Source organism: Notamacropus eugenii, chromosome X, assembly GCF_028372415.1.
Source record: "Notamacropus eugenii isolate mMacEug1 chromosome X, mMacEug1.pri_v2, whole genome shotgun sequence".
In the NCBI taxonomy this organism is placed as follows: domain Eukaryota; kingdom Metazoa; phylum Chordata; class Mammalia; order Diprotodontia; family Macropodidae; genus Notamacropus; species Notamacropus eugenii.
Genome location: NC_092879.1, coordinates 2,853,687 through 2,859,749, shown reverse-complemented (window position 1 = coordinate 2,859,749; position 6,063 = coordinate 2,853,687). Strand labels below are relative to the sequence as shown.

The 6,063-nt window shown below is 37.8% G+C and overlaps 1 pseudogene; it reads left to right on the top strand.

Annotated features, from left to right (window-relative positions):
- The first annotated feature begins 1,709 nt into the window (after positions 1–1,709).
- LOC140516440 (large ribosomal subunit protein eL20 pseudogene) lies at positions 1,710–2,287 on the top strand (annotated as a pseudogene).
- The last annotated feature ends 3,776 nt before the right edge of the window (positions 2,288–6,063 follow it).

Genomic DNA, 6,063 nt, shown 5'->3' with positions numbered 1-6,063 from the left:
TGTTATTATAACTAGAAAATATAATAACAAAATTCATAGGGAAAGAAAAAGTACCAAGATTATCAAGGAAATTAAGGAAAAGGAAGAAAAGGTGGTTAGGTTGTACAAGATCTTAAACTGTTTTATACAGCAGCAATCATCAAATCTAGTTGGTACTGACTAAGAAACACAGTGGTGGATCAGTGGAATAGGTCAAGTACACAAGACAGAATAATCAATGACAATATTAATCCACTCTTTCATAAACCCAAAGGTTCCAACTTCTAGGATAAGAACTCACTATTTAACAAAAACTGCAGGGAAACTAGAAAATTTTATGGCAGAGAATATGCATAGACCAAAATCTTAACCTGCATACCAAGATCCAGTCAAAATGAGTACCCAATTTAAATATAAAGTCTGATACTATAAGTTAACTGGGAAAGAAAGAAATAGGTTTTCTTTCAGATTTATGGAAAAGGGAAGACTTTATGCCCAAATGAGATAGAGAACATTATGATATGCAAAATGAATGATTTTGATTACATTAAACTGAAAAGCTTTTGCACAAATAACACCAATGAGACCATGATTTGATTGCAAACAGAAAGTTGGGAAACAATATTCACAATCAGTGTCTGTGAAAGTCTCATTTGTAAAATATAGAGAAAACTGAGTCAACTTTATAAGAGTGTAAGTCATTCCCCAAATCGTAAATGGTTGAAGGATATGAACACGCAGTTTTCAGATGAAGCAGTTAAAGCTACCTACACTCATATAAAAAAATAATCTAAATCATCATTGATTAGAGAAATGCAAGCTAAAACATCTCTGAAGTATTGCCTCACACCCATGACATTGGCTACCATGAAAAAAAGAGGAAAATCAAAAATGTTGGGGAAGATGTGGGAGAGTTGGAACCCTAATGCATTGTTGGTGAAGTTGTGAACTCATCCAACCATTCTGGAGAGCAGTTGGGAATGATGCTGGAAGCCCTGTAAAGCTGTGTATATTCTTTGAGCCAGCAATACCTCTTCTATGTCTGTATACCAAAGGGATCATAAAAATGGGGTAAAGATCCACATATATGGAAATAATAATAGCAGTTCAGTTTGTGATGGACAAGAACTGGACACTGAGGAGAGGTCCATCAGTTGGGGAAAGGCTGACACATGAATGTAATGAAATACTATTGTTCCATCAGAAAAAATGAGCAGTTAGACTTCAGAAAATCCTGGGAAGACTTAAAGGATCTGATGTCTAGTGAAGTAAGCAGAACGAGGAATAAATTGTACACAGCAACAACAGCATTGTGAGGTGACTAGCTTTGGTCGACTTACCTCCTCTTAGCAATGCAAAGGTCTGAGACAAATCTAAAAGACTAGTGATGTAAAATGCTGTTCACATCCAGAGAAAGAATTATGGAGTCTGAATTCAGATGGAAACACAGTATTTATTCTCTTTTTTTTTTTTTGTTTCTTCTTTCTCATGGTAACTCCCATTGATCTAAATTCTTCTTACCAATATGATTAAAGTGAAAATATGATTAATATGAATTTATATGTAGTAAATGTAGAACCCATATGAGGTTGAATGCCATCTTGGAGAGGTGGAAGGAACTGGAGGTGGGGAAAATTTGGAACACAAATTCTTATGTAAGTGAATTTTGGAAACTAAAAATTAATTATTAAATTAGTATTTTACCTTTTTTTTGCAGGTTGGCAGGGAGTGAGGCGGCAGCACGATGAAGGCCTCGGGCACCCTGAGAGAATATAAGGTAGTTGGCCACTGCCTGCCTACTCCCAAGAGTCCTGTGCTGCCTCTTTATCGCATGCGGATCTTTGCTCCTAATCATGTTGTGGCAAAGTCCTGGTTCGGGTACTTCGTTTCCCAGTTGAAAAAGTTGAAGAAGTCTTCTGGAGAAATTGTATACTGCAGACAGGCCTTTGAAAAGTCCCCTCTTAGGGTGAAAAATTTTGGCATCTGGCTGCGCTATGATTCCAGGAGTGGGACCCACAACCTGTACAGGAAGTACAGGGACCTGACCACTGCTGGTGCCGTCACTCAGTGCTACTGAGATATGGGAGCCCATCACCGTGCCCGGGCCCACTCCATCCAGATCATGAAAGTGGAAGAAATTCCTGCCAGCAAGTGCCACCGGCCCGCAGTCAAGCAGTTGCACGACTCCAAAATCAAGTTCCCTCTGCCCCACAGAGTTATGCATTGCCAACACAAACCACGCTTTACCACCAAGAGGCCCAACACCTTCTTCTAAGTGCAGAAACATGGAGGCACCTGTTTTATTTGATCTGTTCTCAATTGGAAACCCCCCCCCCCCAAAAAATTAGTATTTTAAAGAAGTGCACTTTTGCTAGATACAATCAAAAAAATCAGTGACTTAAGCATGCTGATTCAAGGAAAAGTGTAGCATATTTGTTAAAAGATAAAATTGAAAGTTTTACTGAAAATGTCAATATATGGAAGAATTGGGTGGAAAATGGTTCTTTCGAAATTTTTATAGCTATAGGTGATTTTATAATTGAAAAAAAACCTTCCCAAGGATTTAATTATAAGGGTTTTAATTGATCATTTGAAGTCCATGGAGACAGTTTCAGAAATATTTCCCTTCACATTTTGATTCTACAAAAGTTAAGTTGGATTCATAAACCACACTCAATTGAAATTAAAAAAAAATATTAGTCATCTGCCTTTCAAAGTTCAGGAAGAATTTGCTGAGTTACCAGGTGACAGATGTAAAACTTGAATTTTGTAAGAAGATCATTCAATTAATTTTGGCTTGCCATTAGGACAGAATCTCCAACAATTCCTGAAATGGGCTTCAATATACTTCTGCCATTGTGTACTATGTATTTTGGTGGTGTAGTATTCCCAACTTTTATGATTATAACATCATCATTGGGATAAAGTCTAAAAAACATCGAAGATGCACTATAACCTGCACTATTAAATATTCTGCAGGATTTAATTCTTTAAGTAAAAATAAATAAGCATAATCCAAGATAGCAGAGTTATTGGTAACTGCTTTCTCCCTCCAATTGTTGACCTTGAGGAGCTCAGAGAATATCTCCCTGGGGAAATTTCTGGAACAGTGGGAGCAGCAGAGGGGGGTAAACAGTCTCTTAGTCTGTGAGTCTACAAAGATCTCTAAGGAGGGTAGAGCTTGCTGTGGTTGAAGGGGACGAGTACAGGAACAGAGCTGCCCCAGACAGCTCCACCTCAGCAAACCAGGAGAAGATCCTGAGCCCCAGGGGGTGGAAACCAGCAACTGCCAACACCCGGACCCCAGGGGTGACTCAGCACTCCAGAGGAATTGGGAGGACACTAGCACAGACAGGATTATCAGCCTCTAAGCTTCCCTAAGCTCTAGCTCAGCAGAGGAGGCCTCATGTGGCATGACCAACCCTTCTCCACACTTAACAAGCTACCTCAAGGGCAACTGTGGGGGAAACCCAAAAAGACCTCACCTGGCCTCTGCTTTCCAAGGCCAGCCAGCTCAGCACCAGGTAAGCCTCAGCATTTTAGCTTCTACCTGACAGAAGGGGTCACAAAACACAAAGGCTCAAGTTTTAGGCACAAGAACTGTGAGACAGACTCCCCTGTGCAGCAGATGCAGAGATCTACTTTAAAAATCAGAAAAAGTGTGAATATCATGAGTAAGAAGCAAAGCAGAAAAGAACAGGAACATAGAATCTTTCTATGAGGACAAGGACCAAAACACAATACCAAAGAGGTGAGCATTGAGACTGTACTCCCATCTGAAACTTCAGAAGGGAATATGAAGTGGTCTGAAGCACAAGGAGCCTACTTGGAAGAGCTCAAGAAGGATTTTAAAAGTCAAATTAGAGAAATAAAAGAAAAACTGGCCAACAACTTTAAAAATATAATAAAAGAAACCACAGAAGAAGTTACAGACAATTAGACAAATGGAAAAGGAAGTACAAAACCTATCTGGAGAAAATAACTCCTTAAAAGGAACAATTGGACAGATGGAAAAGGAGATGCAAAAATTAACTGAATAAAACAATTTGATAAAAATTAGAATCAGGTAAGTAGAAACTAATGAATCTATGAGACATCAACAATTAGTCAAACACAATATAAGAATGAAAGATAGAAGAAAATGTAAACTATCTAACTGGAAAACCAACTGAGCTGGAAAATGGATCCAGGAAGGAAAATCTAAGGATTATTGGTCTACCAGAAAACCATGATGAAAAAAAGAGCCTGGACAATATCATCCAAGAAATCATCAAGGAAAATTGCCCAGAAGTCCTAGATACAGAGGGCAAAATAGTCGTCTAAGCAATCCCCCGTTCACCTCCTGAAACGGATCCCAAAATTTCCATAAAATAATAAGCAACGTCTGCATAAAACTATCAAGTATTATACGCAGTGCAGCAAGCTAGATTCATTTCCGGTAAGATCAGGGGTGAAACAAGGATGTCCATTATCACCACTGTTATTCAATATGGTATTAGAAATGCTAGCTGTAGCAATAAGAGAAGAAAAAGAAATTGAAGAAATTAAAATAGGCAAAGAAGAAACTAGGCTATCATCCCTTGCTGATGATAAACTTAGAGAATCTCAGAGAATCAAGCAAAAAACTATTTGAAATAATAAACAACTTTGGCAAAGTTGCAAGTTATAAAATAAACTCACATAAATCATCTGCATTTCTATATATTACTAACAAAGCTCAACAGTAAGACATAGAAAGAGAAATCTTGTTTAAAGTCGTGGTGGATTATATAAAATATATGGAAGTCTACCTGCCAAAACAAAACCGGGGACTATATGAACACAACTAGAAAACACTCTTCGCAAAAGTAAAGTCAAATCTAAGTAAGTGGAAAATATCAGTTGCACGTGGCTAGGCCAAGGTAATATAATAAAAATGACAATTCTACCTAAATTAACTTACTTATTCAGTGCCATACCAATCAAAGTACCAGAGATTTGTTTTCTAGAACTTGAAATAATAGTATGAAAACTCATCTGGAAGAACAAAAGGTCCAGAATATCAAGGGAACTAATGAAAAGAAATGTTAGGGAAGGGAGCCTAGCCCTACCAGATCTCGTTGTCTTATAAAGCAGCAGTCATCAAAACCACTTGGTACTGGTTAAGAAACAGAAGGGTAGATCAGCGGAATTAGATAGGTACTCAAGACACAGTGGTCAATGAATATAGCAATCTACTGTTTGATAAACCCAAGGATCCCAGCTTCTGGGATAAGAACTCACTGTTTGACAAAAATTGCTGGGAAAACTGGATAACATTGTGGCAGAAACTGGGCATAGACCAGTGCCTAATACCATACACAAGAATGAAGTCCAAATGGATACATGATCTAGGTATAAAGACTGATACGATAAACAAATTAGGAGAGCAAGGAATAGTGTATTTCTCAGATTTATGGAGAATGGAGAAATTTATGACACAACAAGAGATAGAGAACATTATGAAGTGCAAAATGAATAATTTTGATTACATTGAATTGCAAAGCTTTTGCACAAACCCAATGCAACGAAGATTAGGAGAGAAGCAGAAAATGGGGAAAGAATTTTTGCAGCTCATGTCTATGTAAAGACCTCATTTCTAAAATATATAGAGAATTGACTCAAATGTAAAAGGATACAAGTCATTGCCCAATTGATAAATGGTCAAAGGATATGAACAGGGAATTTTTAGAGGAAGCAATTAAATTTGTGTATAATCATATGAAAAAATGCTCTAAATCACTATTTATTGGAGAGATGTAAATGAGAACACCTCTGAAGTACTACATCACACCTATCAGATTGGCTAACATGACAAATCAGGAGGATGATAAATGTTGGAGAAGATGTGGGAGAGTTAGAACACTAATTCATTGTTGGTGGAGATGTGAGCTGATTCCACTCTTCTGGAGCACAATTTGGAACTATGCCAAAAGGGCTACAAAAATATGCATACCCTTTGACCCATCAATATCTCTTCTGGGACTGTATCTCAAAGAGAACATAGAAATGGGAAAGGGTCTCACATGTAAAAAAATATTTATAGCAGCTCTGTTTGTGGTGGCC